The sequence below is a fragment of the Gorilla gorilla genome, chromosome X (genome assembly GCF_029281585.2).
Source record: "Gorilla gorilla gorilla isolate KB3781 chromosome X, NHGRI_mGorGor1-v2.1_pri, whole genome shotgun sequence".
Lineage (NCBI taxonomy): Eukaryota > Metazoa > Chordata > Mammalia > Primates > Hominidae > Gorilla > Gorilla gorilla.
In genome coordinates, this window is record NC_073247.2 from 80,555,454 (window position 1) to 80,578,607 (window position 23,154).

General features: G+C 44.7%; 1 pseudogene; it reads left to right on the forward strand.

Moving 5' to 3' along the window:
• The first annotated feature begins 392 nt into the window (after positions 1 to 392).
• Positions 393 to 2,216, forward strand: LOC101148924 (SERPINE1 mRNA-binding protein 1-like; annotated as a pseudogene).
• Positions 2,217 to 23,154: the final 20,938 nt, after the last annotated feature.

The window sequence follows — 23,154 nt, forward strand, 5'->3', positions numbered from 1 at the left end:
GGCTTTTGTTGCCATTGCTTTTGGTGTTTTAGACATGAAGTCCTTGCCCATGCCTATGTCCTGAATGGTATTGCTTAGGTTTTCTTCTAGGGTTTTTATGGTTTTAGGTCTAACATTTAAAGGGCTAATATCCAGAATCTACAAAGAACTCAAACAAATTTACAAGAAAAAAACAACCCCATCACAAAGTGGGTGAAGGATATGAACAGCCACTTCTCAAAAGAAGACATTCATGCAGACGACAGACACATGAAAAAATGCTCATCATCACTGGCCATCAGAGAAATGCAAATCAAAACTACAATGAGATACCATCTCACACCAGTTAGAATGGTGATCATTAAAAAGTCAGGAAACAGCTTTTCTCGGCCCGGCCATCTTGTGGGAAGAGCTGAAGCAGGCGCTTTCGGCTCTGCGCCGCCCGCTGCAATCCGTGGAGGAATGCGCCCCCGAGCCACCATCATGCCTGGGCACTTACAGGAGGGCTTCAGCTGCGTGGTCACCAACCGATTCGACCAGTTATTTGTCGACGAATCCGACCCCTTCGAGGTGCTGAAGGCAGCAGAGAACAAGAAAAAAGAAGCCGGCGGGCCGGCGTTGGGGGCCCTGGGGCCAAGAGCGCAGCTCAGGCCGCAGCCCAGACCAACTCCAACGCGGCAGGCAAGCAGCTGTGCAAGGAGTCCCAGAAAGACGGCAAGAACCCGCTGCCCCCCAGCGTTGGCGTGGTTGACAAGAAAGAGGAGACGCAGCCGCCCGTGGCGCTTAAGAAAGAATGAATAAAAGAATTAACCTAAATTTAAAAAATGCAAAAATTAGCCGGGTGTGGTGGTGTGTGCCTGTAATCCTAGCTATTTGGGAGGCTGAGGCAGGAGAATTGCTGGGACCTGGGAGGCTGAAGTTGCAGTGAGCCGAGATCACGCCACTGCACTCCAGCCTGGGCCACAGAGTGAGACTCTGTCTCAAAAAAAAAAAAAAAAAAGAAAAAAAGAAAGAAAAGAAGAAGAAACAGTATGCATGTAGGTTTCCTCTATGTCTGTTCATAGCTTGATGGCTTGTTTCTCTTTAATGTTGAATAATAACCCATGGTATGGATATACCCGAATTTGTTTATCCACTCACTTATTGGAGGATATCTTGGTTGCTTTGAATTTTTGGTAATTATAAATAAAGCTGCTAAAACATTAAAAAAAAAGAAAGAAGGAATAAGATGAGTTGGAAGAACACCTGATCAACAACTTCAGGGTGGAGGGAAAATAATTGATAGAAGACCAGAAAGGCGACCACCTGGTGAACGAAGATTTGAAAAGTCACTTGAAGAAAAGGGTGAAGGAGGCGAATTTTCAGCTGATAGACCGATTATTGACTGACCTAATCGAGGTCGTGGTAGTCTTGGAAGAGGTCGAGGGGGCCGTGGACATGGAATGGGCAGAGGAGATGGATTTGATTCTCGTGGCAAACGTGAATTTGATAGGCATAGTGGAAGTGATAGATCTGGCCTGAAGCACGAGGACAAACGTGGAGGTAGCGGATCTCACAACTGGGGAACTGTTAAAAGACGAATTAACTGACTTGGATCAATCAAATGTGACTGAGGAAACACCTGAAGGTGAAGAACATCATCCAGTGGCAGCCACTGAAAATAAGGAGAATGAAGTTGAAGAGGTAAAAGAGGAGGGTCCAAAAGAGATGACTTTGGATGAGTGGAAGGCTATTCAAAATAAGGACTGGGCAAAAGCAGAATTTAATATCCGAAAACCAAATGAAGGTGCTGATGGGCAGTGGAAGAAGGGATTTGTTCTTCATAAATCGAAGAGTGAAGAGGCTCATGCTGAAGATTCGGTTATGGACCGTCATTTCCGGAAGCCAGCAAATGATATAACGTCTCAGCTGGAGATCAATTTTGGAGAACTTGGCCGCCCAGGACCTGGCGGCAGGGGAGGAGGAGGTGGACGTGGGCGTGGTGGGCGCCCAAACCGTGGCAGCAGGACCGGCAAGTCAAGTGCTTCTGCTCCTGATGTGGATGACCCAGAGGCATTCCCAGCTGTGGCTTAAGTGGATGCCATAAGACAACCCTGGTTCCTTTGTGAACCTTTCTGTTCAAAGCTTTTGCATGCTTAAGGATTCCAAACGACTATTAAAAAAAAAAAAAAGACTGTCATTCATACCATTCACACCTAAAGACTGAATTTTATCTGTTTTAAAAATGAACTTCTCTTGCTACACAGAAATAACAAATACGTTATTTGTCAGTTTTGTATTTAGAAATGTATTGGTAGCAGGGATGTTTTCATAATTTTCAGAGATTATGCATTCTTCATGAATACTTTTGTATTGCTGCTTGCAAATATGCATTTCCAAACTTGAAATATAGGTGTGAACAGTGTGTACCAGTTTAAATCTTTCACTTCATTTGTGTTTTTAAATTAAGGATTTAGAAGTTCCCCCAATTACAAACTGGTTTTAAATATTGGACATTCTGGTTTTAATACCTGCTTTGCATATTCACACATGGTCAACTGGGACATGTTAAACTTTGATTTGTCAAATTTTATGCTGTGTGGAATACTAACTATATGTATTTTAACTTAGTTTTAATATTTGCATTTTTGGGGAAAAATCTTTTTTCACTTCTCATGATAGCTGTTATATATATATATGCTAAATCTTTATATACAGAAATATCAGTACTTGAACAAATTCAAAGCACATTGGTTTATTAACCCTTGCTCCTTGCATGGCTCATTAGGTTCAAATTATAACTGACTTACATTTTCAACTATATTTACTTTTTAAATGCATAACTTTCCGATTTTAAAATCTAAACTAGACATCTTAATTGGTGAAAGTTGTTTAAACTACTTATTGTTGGTAGGCACATCCTGTCAAGTGAAGTAGTTTTATAGGTATGGGTTTTTTTCTCCCTCTCCACCAGGGTGGGTGGAATAAGTTGAGTTTGCCAATGTGTAATATTTAAACTGTTCTGTAAAATAAGTGTCTGGCCATTTGGTATGATTTCTGTGTGTGAAAGTTCCCCAAATCAAAATGGTACATCCATAATCAGCAACCATTTAACCCTTCCTTGTTCTAAAACAAACAAAAACCAAAGGGCACTGGTTGGCAGGGTGAGGCAGGGGAGTATTTTAATTTTTGGAATTTGGGAAGCAGACGGCTTTACTTTATAAGCTTGGAACAGCAACACTATACATGAAATATAAACCAAAAATCTTTACTGTTTCTAAATTTCCTAGATTGCTATTATTTGGTCGTAAGTTGAGTATTCCACAGAAAGTGGTAATTATCTTTTCTGTCTTCCTCCATTAGAAAATTAGATTAATAATGGATTCCCATAATGGGAATAATCACCACTTATTAAAACACACATAGAATGATGAATAAAAAAAGTTTTCTAGGAAAAAAAAGTCAGGAAACAACAGGTGCTGGAGAGGATGTGGAGAAATAGGAACACTTTTACACTGTTGGTGGGACTGTAAACTAGTTCAGCCATTGTGGAAGACAGTGTGGCGATTCCTCAAGGATCTAGAACTAGAAATACCATTTGACCCAGCCATCCCATTACTGGGTATATACCCAAAGGATTATAAATCATGCTGCTATAAAGACACATGCACACGTATGTTTATTGCAGCACTATTCACAATAGCAGACTTGGAACCAACCCAAATGTCCATCAATGATAGACTGGATTAAGATAATGTGGCACATATACACCATGGAATACTATGCAGCCATAAAAAAGGATGAGTTCATGTCCTCTGTAGGGACATGGATGAAACTGGAAGCCATCATTCTCAGCAAACTATCACAAGGACAAAAAAACAAACACCGCATGTTCTCACTTATAGGTGGGAATTGAACAATGAGAACACTTGGACACAGGAAGGGGAACATCACACACCAGGGCCTGTTGTGGGGTGTGGGGAAGGGGGAGGGATAGCATTGGGAGATATACCTAATGTAAATTATGAGTTAAAGGGTGCAGCACACCAACATGGCGCATGTATACATATGTAACAAACCTGCATATTGTGCACATGTACCCTAGAACTTAAAGTATAATAATAATAAAAAAAGAATAAGGCCTTTAGCAGTGGAATTAGAATCTCCTGAGTAAGAGCAGCCTCTGATTTGCTGGTATCCTCATCCATTCCATTGGTCTGCTCTCCTCAGAGAGTTAGGCTGTAGGTTAGGGAGGCAAAGGCCCTTGAATTGCTCTTTTCCTGAAGAAAAGAAGGGAAATGGTCCATTATTGAGGCCCTCCTGCACATGTAGCCCTGTGCTCTGTGCTCTAGATATCTTCTTTTATTGACCTTGACAACTACCAGGTAGGGCATTTTCATTACCCCATGTCACACATGAGAACTCCAAGGCCATATAACAGGAAGTGAGGGTAGAAAACAGGGGCCAGCCTGAGTTTCAGGCCCCTACCCTGGGGAAAGATGCCAACTCATTGTGGGGAAAACTGTTCTACTGTCACAGAAAGGCCCAGTCCTGCCTACCTTCTAGATTCTTGTTCTAGAAGAGGCACCTTCTCCCAGCCATGGGTGGGAATGCCCACTATGTTTGCTGAGCCTTGTCCTAAAGGGTGTATGTGCCTTGGAAGCATGCCCTAGGATTCAACCACTTACCAAGCCCTTCCAAGAGATCACGAGGATGATGTCACTGAAGCTCCCTAAGCAGACAAATATGCACAAACCTTTATAAAGATGTTTCAAAGCAATTTATAAAGGAATAGTACATCTTGCTCTGGAGAAATGGGGTTGACCTTGGATATAGGGCTCAGAATGGAAGCTATCCAAGACTGATGGCACATTCTTGGGCTAGATATTCATCTCTCTGTTCTTATCCACATACCTCTATTCATATTTTGTACATAATTTATAATTTTATATTTCCTCTAGCAGATAATCCCAGAGCTCTAGCCTGGCCCTAGGCTGTGGCAGCCATAACCATAAAATGCTGAGACAGAAAGCGAAGAAGAAATCAAGTAGAGAAAAGCAAATGCCTATGCATGATCTGATTTCCTTCAGATATGTGGGTTGGTATTTATTTGCATGTCTGGAATCTGTTCTAACTAGCCACCTCTGCTCACTAACTTCTTCTGTGTACTTCTCTTTTTCTCCAAAAAGCCTCACACAACCTGGGCACTTGAAATAAGTACATACGATAAATGACCTGGTTTCTCTAATAACAAATATATATATATATATATATATATATATATATATATACATACATACATAGAGAGAGAGAGAGAGAGAGAGACAGACAGACAGACAGAAACATTTAACAGTTTGTGTAGTGCTTTCACATAAATTATCTTATCTGATCACCAACCCCAGAGTCCTACCAAAGAGTTCTTAATATGTCTATTTGACAGATGAGGAAACTGATATTCTGAGAGGTAACATGAGAGGGAGATGGTAAGTGGAGCACACACTGGAGAGGGATGCAGGAGTCCTAGGTACAAGTCCTGGCATGGCTACTTATTCATTCCATGGCCTTGAGAAACTTATTCCCCTGCTCTGTGCCTCCGTTTCCTTAACTATAAAATGAGGGGATTAGATCAGATCATGGATGAAACTTTAAACAACAGATGATAACTATCCGGAGCACTGCCTGGAGACAGATTCTGAGGCACATCTGGGCTAAGGAGGAACTCCAGCATAACCATAATAGGTTCATTGCCCAATGCACAAAGCAAGTCAATATGCCAAGACATTGGGTTGCAGCAGAAAAAGAGTTTTAATCATAGAGTCACTGAATGAGGAGATGGGAGGAAACGTCAAACCTTCCTCATGGGAAAAGGTTGAGGCTAGGAATTTTAAGGGATTTGGAGTCGGCCAAAGTGTGGAGATCCTTGACTAGTTGAAGAGTGCAGCGTGAAGTCATGAGAAAGGGGATGAAGAAGTTGTTATTCTCATGCTGATTTCATTTCTCCGTGGGGGTCTTCAAACTGGTTGCTGAAATTTGGGGTCTGAAAAACACCTTAAAAAATCCTTAAACAAAAGCCTTATGATTCTAGTGTCAGAGAGCCTGTCCATAGGAACAGTGGGGATGCAAACAGTGAGAATCTAGTGCCACCTGACCTTCAGCAATAAGGGAGTGGGCCAAAGTTCAGCCTGATTCATGCTTTATTATAAATATATTTCTGTCCATAAGCCAGCACGCAATTCTATCAGCCCTGTGGAAATGGTTTCACTGGGATAGATTAGGAGGGGAGCAGTAGCACAGGCGCTCCCTTTTTTTAGCCTTCCTTTTGCTGTCTTTGGGCTACAGGGTATTTATGAGCCCATTCCAGCTCTGAGAGTTTTGGGTTTCCAAGTGGTTTGCCTCTGAGGTCGCCCAGAAGAGCTGGGACTGGGCTCATTCCTCTGCCCAATAGGCTTTCTACCTGCCAAGCTCCACTGTGAAGCACTAGACTTAGAATTGACTTCGGTCCTAGGCATTTAATCAATATTTGCTGAGTTTTTGCTTTGTACTTTAGGGAAATCCACTTCTCTTCTTTGAGCCTCAAGTTCTTCCCTCATTTGGCAAAATGAGCTAACTAGACATCTATCATAGTAACATACCAAGCAAGGGGCAGATCTGGCCTCCAGGCCAAGAGTTCCCTCACTGCGTGGCATTTCTTCCATCAGGGTGACTGGTAGGCTTGTGAGACTTCAACGAGATAAATTCTTCATACCAACTTCTAGCAATTGTGTCTCACCAAGTTTTCAGCGGTGGAAACAGACTCAGTAAGGGGTGCAGCTAATGGTGGCTGATAGCATGGGCTCTTGAAGGAGGCTGCTGACATTTACATCCTGACTCTGCCACTGTTTAAACTTAGGCAAGTTACCAGGCAGTGCCCCCATTTCTCTATCTGTAAAATAGAGCTATTACTAGCATCTACCTTATAAGGTTATGAGGACACAAGTGAATGCATAGAAAAAGCTTAGAAGAGTGTCTGGCTCATTGTTAATGACCAATAGATGTTCACTGTTTTTATCGTCCAAGGTAACTGTATGGCAGATGTGCCTGACAGCAATAACTTAAGCATACCCTGCAAATGACCCAATGGTCTAGGAAGAATGTGTGCTCAGAGTTCCAAGCTAAGGAATCCAGGAGTGGCCAACCCGGAGATTCATTCCTTATCTTTGAGGAACATCTGAAGCCTTGGCTCATTCCTTGGAACACAGGACATGAAAGGAACTGAGGCCCTTTGTTTTGGGTTAAATGGAGGTTGCTACGGGAAGAGTGCTAAGTAAAAACATTGTATAAATTGCATGCTTTTTGCAAATGGCAGTGGTTCCCCTGACTAGTCCTCTACCACTGAACCTTCCCTGTAAGTCCCCCCAGTAAACTCTATGTCTTGTTCGCTGTCTCCTGGTCTCTTCTTCGACCTCTCAGACATGGTGGCATCTCTGTTGAAGTCAATAGGGGTCCAGCACAACAGTAATGCAGCAAGCCACAGGCAGAACTGGCCTCCAAGCCAAGAGCTCCCTCACCGCATGACACTTCTTTCATCAGGATGACCCAGGAATGAGTGAGTGAGCAGGGACAAGAATCCTAGGTCCTGAGCAGTGCTCAGAGCTGGTTTCTGACTGAGTTTATGAAGAGTGGGCTTGTCTCAGGGCCTGTGGGCAAGGTGGCAGCAGTCCAACTGTGTAACTGTGTGAGGGTGTCATACTTCTTCTCCTCAGCTTTGCAGAGCGTGGGCAGAGAAAGAAAGGAAGCCTGCACAGCGGCGGGTAGCAGGGAGACCTGGGAAAAGAACTCTTACCTCCAAGCTACCCTCTTCTTTTTCTTCCTCTCCCTCTTTCTCCTCTACCACCTCCTCCTCTCCATCCTCCTCTCCCTTTCTCCTCTTCCTTCTTTTTATTTTTTAAAGATTTCTCATTGTATATTTTTCAGATTATGGAAAGTAACATGTATTTTTAAAAGTAACATGTTACTTTTAAAAATAACAGCTTTATTGAGATTGAAGGGAATCAAAATATTATATCCCAAAATACATTTCTTTGACATATTTTGAGATGGCTGTCAGGGTCCCAGCAAACAGAAGCGTCCCTGCAAAGCTGTCTTTTGTGGGGACAATTTGCATCTGTGGAGAATCTGCACTGATGCAGCCAGGCCTTCCCTTGTCAGGATCTGGGGAAGATGAACCAAGAGTCTCACACCTTAAAGATCTGAAAGAAACATTCATCGTCTATTCTCTCTGAGGGCTGCTACCTGTGAGGGTTCATCTACCTAAGGAGACCACCTTTGCTCCTCAGGCCTCCCCTTCTGCCCCTCCCATAACCTGTCCTGCCACCATAACCTGATTTACCACCATGACCTGTTTTTGGCCATGCCTCAAGGGAGCTCCCATTCTTTCTGTAACCTCAAGATAGTATATAAGCTTCTGAGAATGATGATTTCCAATTTCATCCATGTCCCTACAAAGGACATGAACTCATCATTTTTTATGGCTGCATAGTATTCCATGGTGCATATGTGCCACATTTTCTTAATCCAGTCTATCATTGTTGGACATTTGGGTTGGTTCCAAGTCTTTGCTATTGTGAATAGTGCCACAATAAACATACGTGTGCATGTGTCTTTATAGCAGCATGATTTATAGTCCTTTGGGTATATACCCAGTAATGGGACAAGTTAGTGGGTGCAGCGCACCAGCATGGCACATGTATACATATGGAACTAACCTGCACATTGTGCACATGTACCCTAAAACTTAAAGTAAAAAAAAACTAAAAAAAAAGATAGTATATAAGCTTCTGCATTCCACTGTGGGGTTGGGTAATCATCTGTGATGCTCCCCGTGTACACATGAATAAATTGTATGCCTTCCCCCCTCCACCAGTTAGCCTGCCTTTTGTGAATTGATTTTTCAGTGAACTCTACAGTATCTACTTGAGCTCTCTGAAACTGCCTTTGCAAAAATAACAACAGGAAATTATTACAGTGAAAGAGATCTGACCTAACCAACTCCATCTTGCTTCTAACCTCTAAGATGTTCTTGTTCATTACTGGGTGTAGGCCAAACAACTTTTGGAGAAACTTAGTTTATAGTTTAATACTGAAACAGATGATAGCTGCCCTTTCCCAAAACAAGCCCCTTTCTTGTGTGGGAACTAAACTGCCTTTGCCAGACTAACAAATTAGCCACAAGATTATAAATTATGGTTTAGGAACCACTGTGGTAAAACTTGAGATCAGTGCTTGAGATATTTTGCACATCCTGTATTCTGATGCACCAGGTGATGCCACCAAGATTGAAAAACTGGCTTATCTGGTCTTCTGGCCCCCACCCAGGAACTAACTCAGCACAAAAGAACAACTTCAACTCCCTATGAGTTCATCTTTGACCCGACCAATCAATACTCCTCACTTTCTGACCCCCTATCCACCAAATTATCCTTAAAAACACTGATCCCTGAATTTTTGAGGTAACTGATTTGAGTAATAATAAAACTTCCATGTCCCATACAGCTGGCTCTGCATGAATTAATCTCCTTCTCTATTGCAATTCCCCCGTCTTGATAAATTGGCTCTGTCTAGACAGCAGGCAAGGAGAATCCAATGGGAGGTTACACCTTCACACCTTTATATCCCCCTCCCTGATTCAGTTGGAGCCACTGACAGGCAGACCATTCCCCTGAAACAATGCCACTCCCCTGAGATGGCACCTGAACTTTGATGGCACAGTTCAGGGGAAAGAAATACCCAAATGATATAGGATAGGGTTCAAACTTTTCCTTCCTCAGGAGAAGTGTGTCTCTGTGGCTGGAGGTGTGCAAACAGAGGCTGTGAGAACAATTGCTGGGGATGCTACAAAAGGGCTTGGGGCATCAGATGCTGGTGGTAATGGACATGGAGTGGAAATAGATAAATCCATGTCCTTTCCTTCTTTGAGAGCTAGTATTTGGACATTGTGCCCAGTTGTTTTCCAGAGATGATTCCAGAGCTCCCCCATAGACAGATAGTGGGGAACAGGTCCCCAGCCAGGTCAACACGGTTCCCCTGGAGTTAGTGAGTGGTCTCAGAGGCCCCTTGATATCATTGTTGTTTTGCCTACCTGCCTCACACATTCAGGTTCCCCACCCTTGATGTGGCCCTGGTTGCTCAGTGAAGGATGGGCCTTGGACACTCAAGCCAGCCCACTGTGGTTTGGCACGTGTCAAGACTTACAGTTGAGGTGGCAGAGGTGGGAGATACTGGGGCTCAGGTAGCAAGTTGTCTGCCTCCTAAGGCAGGTCTACTCCAAGCATGGCATGGATCCAGCTATGCTCTTCCATTTTGCTAACTTATCTGGAGTCTTTGTGTCTGCAGGTCTCACTAGAAATGCATATGTAGTCAGGAGTTTCCCAGGGAAGTGGGGGAGAGAGGAAGAGAGGGATAGAGGAAGGGAGGGAGGGAGGGAATGAACTAACTTTTATTGAGCTTTATTTATATGCCAGCTGCCATATTAAGCACCAAAGGAAGAATGGGTTAATGGAGAAAGGCTTTAGAGTTAGACACTCATTCACTCACTCATAATTGTATCCATTTATTAAGTAAATATTTATTGAGCCTACTATGTGTCAGGCATTGTGCTAGATACTGGAGACACAAGTGAAGTTTCTAACCCCATGAAATTAAATTACAGTCTACTAGGAGAGACAGACATCAAGCAAAGAATTCCTCAAAATGATCCCTAATTACAAAGTGTGATAAATGCTCTGGAAAAAAAATAGAGGCATTGAGAGTGCATAGTAAGGGGAGCCTGATTCAGATCGTGGGGCAGGGGAATGTCAGGGAAATCCTCTGTGAGGAAAAGAGGAAGAAACAGACAGCATGAGCAGAAGTTGGCCAAAGCAAGAGTGGAGGGAAAAATATTCCAGATAAAGGGAAATTTTTAAGCTAGAGCCTCGGGGTAGGGAAGAGATTAGAATGCTTAAAGAATTGAAAGGAAACTGGTGTGACTGAGGCAAAGAAATTGAGCCACCACACAGGGTTTGTTCCTTCCTAATCCCCTTCCAGGTAACCAAGGGTCAGGGACTTTGTGCTGTTTTTGAAAGGGGGAGAGAGAGGCCATGTTGAGGAAACCACAGGCTGCCCAGCTTCCCCAGGCCTGAGCCCAGCTCTCTCTTTCCTCCAGCAGCCCACTGTAGTACAGGAACACTCAATGAGAGGTTCTGGAACCTGGAAGGGGCCTAAGCCAGCCTGGCTATTTCCACTGTGTTCTTAAAATCTGTTTCTGGCGTCCCCTTCTCTAAGTATCTTTTGAGTGCCTGTTCTGTGCCAAGCCTGTGCTGGGTGCCGAGGATGTAGATATGAATTTGACATTTCGCCCTCAGTGAGCTCACCGTCCAGTGGTGGAAGCATACAGAGATAATGACCACCGTTAGCATCGGGAGGACCTCAGCATCTAGCTTTGATCTCTCCTGCTGCAGTTCAGGGTGATGTCACCCCAGGCTCATTTCCACCAGCCCTTCCTTGGTTTCCTGATATCACCTTGGTAGGGCTGTTGTAGGCGCTTCAGACATCAAGCCAGACTCCTGACAGTGTTCTGCTCACGAAGACCAGGGACTTCTGATTTCCCTTTGGCTTTTCTGTCTCCACTATTTTATCTCCCAGCACTCAAAACTCAACAGAAAATATTTACATAAGCTAGTGGCAGGGCTGGGCTGAGGTAGGGCTCACTGGAAACTTCTGTACTCTAACCCCTCTGAGATCACAGAATAGAAGAGGACACTGGACTTGGACTGATTCCAGAAGCAGGGATAGAAAGCACCTGGGACCTGGGGAATTAGCTAGCTAGAGTCGCGGGAGAGATGCCAAACATCAGGAAGAAGCCCCGATTCCCACTTCTTCTGCCCTCCCCAAGCCATGCCAATCACTAGCCATGTCACAGGGTAGAGGGTCCACCCCTTCCTTCTGGGGGCATGGGAAGACAGCAGGCACAGTGATACGGAGCATAGGTTTGGGAACCCAGTAGCTTGAGGTTGACTCTTTACCAACTGCAGGATTGTGAAAGGCATTACCAGTGCTCCTCAATATGAGTGTCTTTTCACTGCCAGGTGTGCAGAGGCTTACACATTTCCACTCCTTTGAAGTTACATGTGACCATGTGACTAGTTCTGGTTAAGGAACTGAGGGCAGAAGTGACAGGGGTCATATGTGGGTCTCAGCATCTAATTGCAGGTCCTTTACTCCGTGGCTTTCTCTTGCACAGTTTTGGTGATGGTGAAAGGCCATGTTGAGATGGTGGAAGGCCATGCTGAGATGGTGATGTCAAAGTCATAAGATGATAGCTCCTCCTGCAGCCTGGGTGCTAGAACCCTCCTGTCGACCCACAAAGGACATATAATATGAGTGAGAAAAAACTCTCTTTTTAAGTCACTGATGTTTGGATGATGTCTATTACTGCAGCATAACCTGGCCTACTCTAAAACAGGAATCCTGGGCCAGTTACTTAACCCCTGTGCCTCAGTTTCCTCATCTGTAAATCTAGGGTCATAAAAGTACCAACTTCCTATGAATATAAGGATGAAATGAGTCAATACATAAGGGGCTTAGAACAATCTGAGTATACAATAAAGCACTCAATCAATGTTAAAATTATTACTATTATCTCATCTTCCTCCCTACCAGGCAAATCTCCTCAAACTTCTTTGGATTAACCAGAAAAATAAAGAAACAAACACATAGGCATGAGAGAGATTGTAAAGTCTTCTGGTTCCACTCATTTCTTGTCTGGACTTTCTATGACACATCACTGCCAAGTAGTATCCGGCTCTTCTGCAGGTCCTAGCACTGGTTCCAAAGGCAGAGCTGCAACCTGTTCACAGAGACTTTCCCTCTCCCTACCCCTGGCATCTATAATTGGAGTGGGACTCAAACCTGGGATTCCTGCCTCCTTGTCTGGCATGAATCTGGTGACATTGACACTATGCAGCACACCAGTTTCTGCTGTCACTGATATAGTCACTGAGGAAAGGAACTGGGTGCCCTTCCTCTCGAGCTACTTGGAAATCATGTCATCTCCTACCCACACTGACTCCTCTGCCCTGGGCTCCCACCAGTGTCCCCAAAAGAGACCTCTCTGAACAGGTTTCCTGGGCTCAGAACCCTTTGACCATCTCCCTCAGTTGCTCCCTCTGCTTTCCTTCTCTTAAATTATTTCTGAAAGGGGTGCCTTGCTGTCTTCCTCCATCAAGCCGCTGTATGTATTCTTCCCAGGCTCCTGAACATTGGCTCCTTGCCTTTCTATGACCTGTACCTCTCTTGGTGGTCACAGCTTCCCTGCCCCTGAACCCAGGGAAGGATTGTAGCAGAGGCTGTTGGCAAACAAAGCTCACTTGGCTCAAACGCTGGCAGATGGAAATGAATTTGCACCTTGGGAGCCCCTGTGGTCACATGCATGAGATACCATCTGAGAGGTGGAGAGTCCACATCCCAAATGTCAGTCCCACCTGTCAGTCACAGTGTCTTGACTTCCACCATTTGGGATAGGATATTGCCTTGTGTTAAACTGCAAAGAACACAGCAAGGCTACTATCCTTGGCCATATAGATGATTGGAGCAGGAGTTCTCAAAGTCTGGGCTGAGGAACTCCACATTGGAATCATCTGGGGTGCATGTTAAAAACGCAGGTTTCTGAGGTGGCTTTGTGGAGCTGGTGATCTGTTATTGGAAGAATGGCTGCTGGGGGGAAGGGAAGAAACGCATTTGAGCACAGGTCCTTACTCCTTCACCCTCTCCACCAAAGGGCTACCCAGATCCTACCTACAACCTCCGCCCTGTGACAACACCTCCAAGGTCTGACATCAGAGACTGCATCCCCTTGAGTCTCTACTTTTAATTAAAAAGCAAATGGGGGTACCACAAGATTCAGGAAGGCAGTTATAGTGTTTGGAGGACACCTCATCCTGCCTTGAAGAACAAGAAGGTATGGGTGGAAACTACAGCTAGAGGAGTCCATGGGAAGAGGGAGGACCACTGGTCAGACAGTAGGACGAATTCCTGGCAATAAAACTTCTTCCAATTTGTGCAGTGGTTTACAGTTTATATAGCTGTTTTGTATTCACACACTTCATTAAGCCTCCCATAACATTGTGAGGTAAATATACTCATTACTTCTGTTTGACAGAATTGGAAATTGGGGATCAGACAGGTTAAGCAACGTGCTGAAGATCACACAGCTACTAAGTAGTAGTGGAGGAGAGATTTGACTCCAGGCTTCCTGCCCCTGTGATAATTATGGTTGATTCTGTTATCAGTTGAGTGAAACCTGGCACAGATTCCAGGTCTTAAAGAGGGCACCAAGTGGGCTGGAGGCCCTAGAAGGTCCTGAACCTACATTATGATACCTTTCTTCTCCCTGGGGAGGATCTAGAGAAGACAAATCCTGGTCCTTGCAGGTAATTAACTTTTAGTGCTCTCCATTGGACTCTCAGCCATCAGCAGCCACTGTTTGAACAAGGATGTCATCCTGGAAGATCTCTGGACTGGCTGATGAGGCACCCACACCTCAGCTAGAATGGGAGACTTTTTGGGTGGGAGGCATCTGATACGGTTTGGTTCTGTGTCCCTACCCAAATCTTATCTTGAATTGTACTCCCATAATTCCCACGTGTTGTGGGAGGGACCCAGTGGGAGCTAATTCGAATCATGGAGATGGTTTTCCCCACACTGTTCTCATGGTAGTGAATAAGTCTCACGAGACCTCATGGTTTTATCAGGGCTTTCCGCTTTTGCATCTTCCTCATTTTCTCTTGCCACCACCATGTAAGAAGTGCCTTTTACCTCCCACCATGATTCTGAGGCCTCCCAGCCATGTGGAACTGTAAGTATAATTAAACATCTTTTTCTTCCCAGTCTTGGGTATGTCTTTATCAGCAGCGTGGAAACAGACTAATACAGTAAATTGTTATCAGTAGAGTGGGGCATTGCTGAAAAGATACCCCAAAATGTGGAAGCAACTATGGAACTGGGTAACAGGCAGAGGTTGGAACAGTTTGGAGTGTTCAGAAGAAGACAGGAAAACGTGGGAGTTTGGAATTTCCTAGAGATTTGTTGAATGGCTTTGACAAAAATGCTGATAATGATATGGACAACGAAATTCAGGCTGAGCTGGTCTCAGATGGAGATGAGGAACTTGTTGGGAACTGGAGCAAGGGTGACTCTTGTTATGTTTTAGCAAAGAGACTGGTGGCATTTTGCCCCTGCCCCAGAGATTTGTGTAACTGTGAACTTAAGAGAGATGATTTAGGGTATCTTGCAGAAGAAACTTCTAAGTGGCAAAGCATTCAAGATGTGACTTGGGTGCTGTTAAAGGCATTCAGTTTTAAAAGGGAAGCAGAGCATAAAGGTTTGAAAAATTTGCAACCTGACAATACAATAGAAAAGAACATCCCATTTTCTGAGGAGAAATTCAAGCTGGCTGCAGATATTTGCATAAGTGTGTAAGCTGAATGTTAATCCTCAAGACAATGGGGAAAATGTCTCCAGGGCCTGTCAGAGACCTTTGTGGCAGCCTCTCCCATCACAGACCCAGAGGTCTAGGAGGAAAAAATGGTTTCATGGGCAAGGCCCAGGGTGCCCATGCTGTGTGCAGTCTAGGGACTTGGCGCCCTGTGTCCCAGCCGCTCCAGCCATGGCTGAAAGGGGCCAATGTAGAGCTCAGGCCATGGCTTCAGAGGGTGCAAGCCAAACCTGTGGCATCTTCCACATGATGCTGAGCCTCAGACACACAGAAGTCAAGAACTGGGGTTTGGGAACTTCCTAGATTTCAGAAGATATATGGAAACGCCTGGATGTCCAGGCAGAAGTTTGCTGCAGCGGCGGAGCTCTCATGAAGAACCTTGGCTAGGGCAGTGTGGAAGGGAAATGTGGGATTGGGCCCCCACACAGAGTCCCTACTGGGACACTGCCTAATGGAGATGTGAGAAGAGGGCCACCATCCTCCAGGCCCCAGAATGGTAGATCCACCTACAGCTTGCACCGTGCACCTGGAAAAGCCACAGACACTCAATGCCAGCCTGTGAAAGCAGCCAGGAGGGAGGCTGTATCCTGCAAAGCCACAGGGGCAGAGCTGCCCAAGACCACAGAAACTCACCTCTTGCATCAGCATGACCTGGATGTGTGACCTAAAGTCAAGGGAGATCATTTTGGAGTTTAAAAATTTGACTGCCCTGCTGGATTTCAGACTTGCATGGACCCTGTAACTCCTTTGTTTTGGCCAATTTCTCCTATTTGGAATGCCTGTATTTACCCAATACCTGTACCCCCATTGTATCTAGGAAGTAATTAGCTTGCTTTTGATTTTACAGGCTCATAGGCAGAAGGGACTTGCCTTGTCTAAGATGAGACTTTGGACTGTGGACTTTTGGGTTGATGCTGAAATGAGTTAAGACTTTGGGGAACTGCTGAGAATGCATGATTGGTTTTGAAATGAGAAGACATGAGATTTTGAGGGCCCAGGGGCAGAATGATATGGTTTGGCTCTGTGTCTCCACCCAAATCTCATCTTGAATTGTACTCCCATAATTGTGTGGGAGGGACCCAGTGTGAGATAATTTGAATCATGGGGATGGTTTCCCCCCACACTGTTCTCATGGTAGTGAATAAGTCTCTTGGGATCTGATGGTTTCATCAGGGGTTTCTGCTTTTGCATCTTCCTCATTTTCTCTTGCTGCTGCCATATAAGAAGTACCTTTCACCTCCCACCATGATTCTGAAGTCTCCCAGCCATATGGAACTGTAAGTCCAGTTAAACATCATTTTCTTCCCAGTCTCGGGTATGTGTTTATCAGCAGCATGGAAACAGGCTGATACAGCATCTGTCTCCATTCTCCTCCCATGGGCTGGACCCACCCAATAACTTCAGTAAAAGTGAAAATCTTACTAATGTGAGGTGATATTTGCTCCAGTGATAATGCAAAGAGGGCAGAGGTCAGCCCCTATCTAGTACAACCCTTACCTCAAAGCAGAAGAGCCAGAGTCAATTACATGGCCACTCTCTGCTGAAGGAGTTTGGAAAAGATTTCCTGGCTTCTCTTTATGTCTTCATGGCACATGGCCACCTTCTCTGTTTGCTCCATATCTCAAGCACTCCTTTTTGTGCTAGGAAGAACCCACATGGATTTGAGCACCAGCCTGGAAAACCAGGTTCTAGTCCCCTCTCAGCTATTAACTCATGGTGTGACCTTGGCAACTCAGTTCCCCTCTATGGGCCTCATATTGTAAGGGCCCTTCCATTTAATAGCTCAGGAAACCTCTACTTCCTCGCTACTGCACTTGATTAATCTTTTAAAAAGCCTCTGCTCAGATGGTGCTAAGTATGAGTTAGTGGGTGCAGCGCACCAGCATGGCACATGTATACATATGTAACTAACCTGCACAATGTGCACATGTACCCTAAAACTTAAAGTATAATAAAAAAAGAGTTAATGTGCATATCTGAAATGAAAGATTCACTATGGGGAAGAGATTGATGAACAGGAAAGAGAATAATATCTCAGTTGGAAATATGCAGTTGTATACCTGGAGATATTCAACTGGACAAAGATGGACAGGCCTGAGCTACTTGAAGGAAATGTTAGCACTCGAGAGTCCACTGGCCTGCTAAAAATCTCCCCTTGGATGTCACCCCCAACATCTCAAAGCCACTATGGCTCCAACCCAACTCAGCGTCTCTCCTCTCCTGACCCAGAACCTCCAACCAATCGGTCCCCACATCCAGTGGCTTTTCTCTCCTCCTTATCTCTCGAGTTTGTCCCCTCCCTCATATCCACACTGCCACTACTAGGCCATCATCATCTTTCACCACTCACTTGGAAAAACATACTGCCTCCTCATTGGTTTCCCTGAGGTCATTCTTGCCCCTCCAATCCACACTCCACACCTCTGAAATACCCTTCCATGGCTCCTATCACTCTTCCAATAAAACCAAGTTATGGTTGGCCAGGCCGTGCGTGCTCTGACTCTCAGGTCCTTCTCCAGCCTCCACTCTGCCACTTCTGGGTGGATGGTCCCACTTCCCTCTCACAGAATGACTCTTGCCCATCTCCAGACTTTGGCACATGCTGACTTCTCTGCCCAAAATGGCTTCCCTTCTTTCTACTTCATCATTTGGCAAATTCCTTCTCATCCCCTGAGCCTCAGTTTACACAGCCTTTTCTTCAGGGAGCCAGTCTGGGTCAGGGAGGTTCCACACCCCTGTGCTTCTCTTTGTCACAGACCTGATCATACTGGCTAGTACTAGAATACACTATTCTAGTATTTATCCAGTTATGTTCTAGACCCTCTCACCAGAATGGGAGCTCCTTGAGGACAACAAGAATCATGTCTTTTTTGTCCTTGGATAGCATCTTGTGGGTGCTTAATGCTTGTGTGTTGAATGAAAACTCTGGAAACAGCTTGGTACTTTGAGCACAGTAAGCCAATGTTGTTTGGATGGGATTAATATCCAGGAAAGAGATTGGGTATCTCAATCCTACCCCCATTTCATTGCTATCTCCAGTAGACAGAGTTAGCAATGAAATGGGGGGTAGTATTGGGAAAGAGTTTAAGGTAGTGGAGCACAATTTTGGCTGAAATCTGAAGTTTCTGCTAGGAAGGACTACATGAGTTGAGAGAAGAAGCCTGTTTGGCCTGCAGGGGAGGGTGGAGGTGGGGGTGTATGTCATTATATGGAAACCCTAAGGAAAGACACCTTTAGGAAGGTGGGGTGTATGTCATTATACGGAAACCCTAAGGAAAGACAGCTTTAGTACTTCCAGTGCACCAGGCAGTCCTCTGCAACAACACTTAAAATCTGTTCATCCCTCCTGCGCTACATGGGGCTAGCAGCATGATTGTACCCACTGTGGTGTTTGCAGTTGGTTGGCTGGCAGAGGGTGAAGTTGGCTGTGAGACCTCATTCACTCCCCAAAATATTTGTTGAACACTCATGATGTGCCTGGTACTGTTCTAGACACCGAGGAGCATAGCAGTGAATATAAGAGACTAAAATGTACAAAAATCCCTTCTCTCATGCAGCTTATATTCCAGTGGAGGAAGACAGACAATTGAGAATGTAAATAAAATATCTAGAATGTTAGGTGGTTATAAATCTATGGACAATCATTAAGTATGGAAGGGAGCTAAGAACTTCCTAAGGGAGCATGTGTTTCGATGATCAGTAGGGAGATCAAGGAAGGCATCCCTGAAAAGGTGACATTTAAGCACAGGCCTACAGGGAATGAGGAGCAACTCCTGCAGTACATGTTGTAAAGATTAACAGAGTCAGGAAGTGTGAGGTCCCCTGCCAGGCCTGAAGGTGAAGGCTACCATGAATGAGGAGTCAGTAACCTAAACAGACACCCGGGAGACTGAGCTGGTCCTGGAATTTCATCACAGCTGCAATCCCATCTCTTCCCATTCCCACTCCAGCCCCCACCATCGCCACACAGACACAATAAGATAGCGCATCAACCCATCAGTCCAGAACTGCTTCTGAGTGGCTGATGTGTCATGCCTCATCCTACTTCACTTTAGCTGAGACTGATATTCATTCCTGTGTATGACTGACAAGCCTGATTAACCATGGCAGATTGGTATTTGCTATCTCAGATACCTGCATTTATCAGGATGGCAGGAATGAGTGTGAATGAAATACCACCACAATGGATCCAAAGTGCTTCAGGTACTGGGTGTGCTTGTTGGCACTGGGATTTTTTATGCAGCCTCACTGACTCTGGGAAGTTCCTGTTCCCTGTCTGACCCTCAGTTTCCCCATTTGTAATATAAAGCACCAGCCCTACCTCCCTTATAGGGCACATGAGGATAAAAATTATGTGAAAATGTTAGAGTGGGATACAAAGGCCCTTGGGCGATGCCACCCTAGTGTGGTCTTTTCTGAGAGGTGGAGATGGCATAGCTCCTCTAGACATCTGCCTGTGCCTGGCCTTTTGATAAACCTCTGGGTGGTGTCACTGAACTCATCAGTTTGATCTCCATCTGTCAGAGAGAGCTGCTACGGACCCAGGGCAAGGATACTGTCTCATCAGGGGCATGGTAAGCTGCAGATATGGAACTGGGGTGCAGGCCCTTTTCCTCACTTGCTTACCATCCTCTGTGAAGAAATCCAAATCTACTCTCTTGGAGTAGACTCAGGAAATTTAGGAAGCATTCATCACACCGGGCACTGAACTAAGCATGTGTGTAAGTGTGTGTGTGTGTGTGTGTGTGTGTGTGTGTGTGTGTGTGTGTGTGTGTGTTTTGGGGTTGGGTGGGAGAAATACAACGATAAACAGGCCGGGCGCGGTGGCTCATGCCTGTAATCCCAGCACTTTGGGAGGCCGAGGCGGGCGGGTCACGAGGTCAGGAGATCGAGACCATCCTGGCTAACACAGTGAAACCCCATCTCTACTAAAAATACAAAAAATTAGCCAGGCGTGGTAGCGGGCGCCTGTAGTCCCAGCTACTCGGGAGGCTGAGGCAGGAGAATGGCGTGAACCCGGGAGGTGGAGCTTGCAGTGAGCCAAGATCGTGCCACTGCACTCCAGCCTGGGTGACAGCGAGACTCTGTCTCAAAAAAAGAAAAAGATAAACAAGGTCAGGTCTCCACCTCAGGGGCACACAGTTTAGTAAGAGGGGAGATATCTACGAAACTAGTTCTAATTCAAGGCACAAACTGAATGCAGTAGGAGGAGAAGGAGAGTTTGATTTCAATGGATAAAATCTAGGCCGGGCATGGTGGCTCATGCCTGTAATCCCTGCATTTTGGGAGGCAGAGGCAGGAGGACCGCTTGAGCCCAAGTGTTCGAGAACAGCTGGACAAAATAGCAAGATTTTGTCTCTGAAAAAAAAAATTAAAAATTAACCAGATGTGGTGGTGCAAACCTGTAGTCCGAACTACCCCGGAGGCTGAGGCAAGAGGATCCCTGGAACCCAGAAATTCAAGGTTACAGTGAGCTATGAACACACCACTGAACTCCATCCTGGGTGACAGAGTGAGACCCTGTCTCAAAAACAAATAAACAAAAAACCTAACAAGGCCTCAAAGAGTAGTTGAACCTTGAAAGATGGGTAATTTTTTGACTTTCAGAGACGATAGCATGAGCAATAACACAGGACACTTCAGGGAACTAGCCAGTAGTAGAGTGTGACTGGAGTGAGAGGAAGTGGGGAATAGGAGATGAGGCTGAGAAACGAGGGCTAAGACATGACTGGGTAGGGCTTTGAATGCCAAGCTAAGGAGACAGGGAGTCTTTGATGGAGAAGGGGAATTATACCAGGAAGTGTTTTAGGATAATCCATCTAGGTGTGGAGAAAGGGGTGGCTGGAAGCAAGGTCACCTATGAGACTTTTGCTGTGGTCTAGAGAAGGGATGCTGATACCTCAGATCAGGGCAGTCAGTGAGAATGGAGAGGAGGGGGTGGGTGGAAAAGATACCACCAAAGTGACTCCCACCTCACCTGGAAAATGATTGATTATAGGAGTGAAGGAAAGGGGCTTCCAAATTTGCTGCTAATGAGCACCATCTTCCCCCTTCTTATACTTGTGCAGTTGGATTGGGAGTGAGGGTAGGGCTAGATCAGGTTCCATTTAGTGCTGTAGCATTTCAACTTATCCATTTCAGCCTCTGAACTCTGAAGCTTGATTCACTGTCATTCTAGTTTTTGGGGTTTTGTGTAATTTGCAAATTCCTGAGAGCCAGGCTGCTTTGCTACTTACTACCTGTGTGATCTTGGGCAAGCCACCTAACTTCTATAAAGCCATAGGTTCCTTATCAGTATTATGGGGGTAATGATAGTATCTACTCCATAGGGTATATGTGAAAATTAAAGGAAAGACCTGCTGCCTGCCACATTGTAAACACTTGATAAATGCTATTATCATTATCGTTCAATTCATTTTTCCTTAGTACCTATGTTGTGCCTGACAATGTGCCAGATGCCCTGCAGGATGCAGAGGATTAGGCCTGGTTTCTGGGAAATAAATGTACGCTAACTAGCCAGAATCCAACAGGCTCATGGATATAGTAGAGAGAGGCTCAGAGTGGTGTGGCGAGAAGCGAGAGGAGAGGAAGTCATTGAGCCTGATGAGATGCAGTAAGGTTGGGGGAGGGAGATAAAAATCTCCTTTTTGGGCAGAACGTGCCAGGCATCCCCTGAGCAGTGGGGCAGTCATGGCCACAGCCTACTAAGCCAGGTGTATGAAGCTCCTATGAGACAGGAGGATGGCTTAAGCCCAGGAACTTGAGGCTGCAGTGAGCCATGTTTGTGCCACTGCACTCCAGCCTGGATGACAGAGCAAGACCCTGTCTCAAAAAAAGGTAGGAGATTGGAGTTTAAAACTATTATTGTAGAAGTGTCTATTCCTCCTGTCAATTCTGTCAATTTTTGCTTCTTGTATTTATGGACTTTTTGTTGGGTGCATATATGTTCATTTTGCTATATGCTCATGAATATCTGAATAGACCTATAACAAGTGAAGAGATTGAATCAGTAATTAAATATCTCCCAACAAACAAAAGCTTGGGACCAAATGGCTTCACTAAAATAATTAACACCAATTCTTCTCAAAACCTTCCAAAAAATGGAGGATAAAGGAACACTTTCTAACTAATTTAATTACGTCAGTATTACTCTGATACTAAAGTCAGACAAAAATATCACGTTAAAAAAGCAGATAAATAACACTTGTGAATATAGATGAAAAATATTCAACACATTAACAGTAAGCTAAATTCAACAGCATATTAAAAGCTTTATACATGTTACCAAGGGTGATTTATCCCAGGAATGCAAGTATCTTTCAATGTACAAAAACCAACCAATGTAATATACCGTATTAATAGAATGAAGGGGAAAAATCCACATTCTAATCTCTACTTATGTTGAAAAATAATTTGACAAAATTCAACACCCTTTCAAGACTTACTAGAAAGCTACAGTATTTACAACAGTCTGGTCCTGGCCTAAGGATAGATACATTGATGATTGGAATCAAATTTAAAGTCCAGAAATAAACCCAAATGTCTATGGTCAACCAATTTTTGACAAAGGTGTCAACACTACTCAACAGGGAAGAAAGAGTCTTCAACAAATGATGCTGGGGCAGCTAGATATCTGCATGCAAAAGAATGAAGTTGGACCCTTACCTCATACCGAATACAAAAATTAA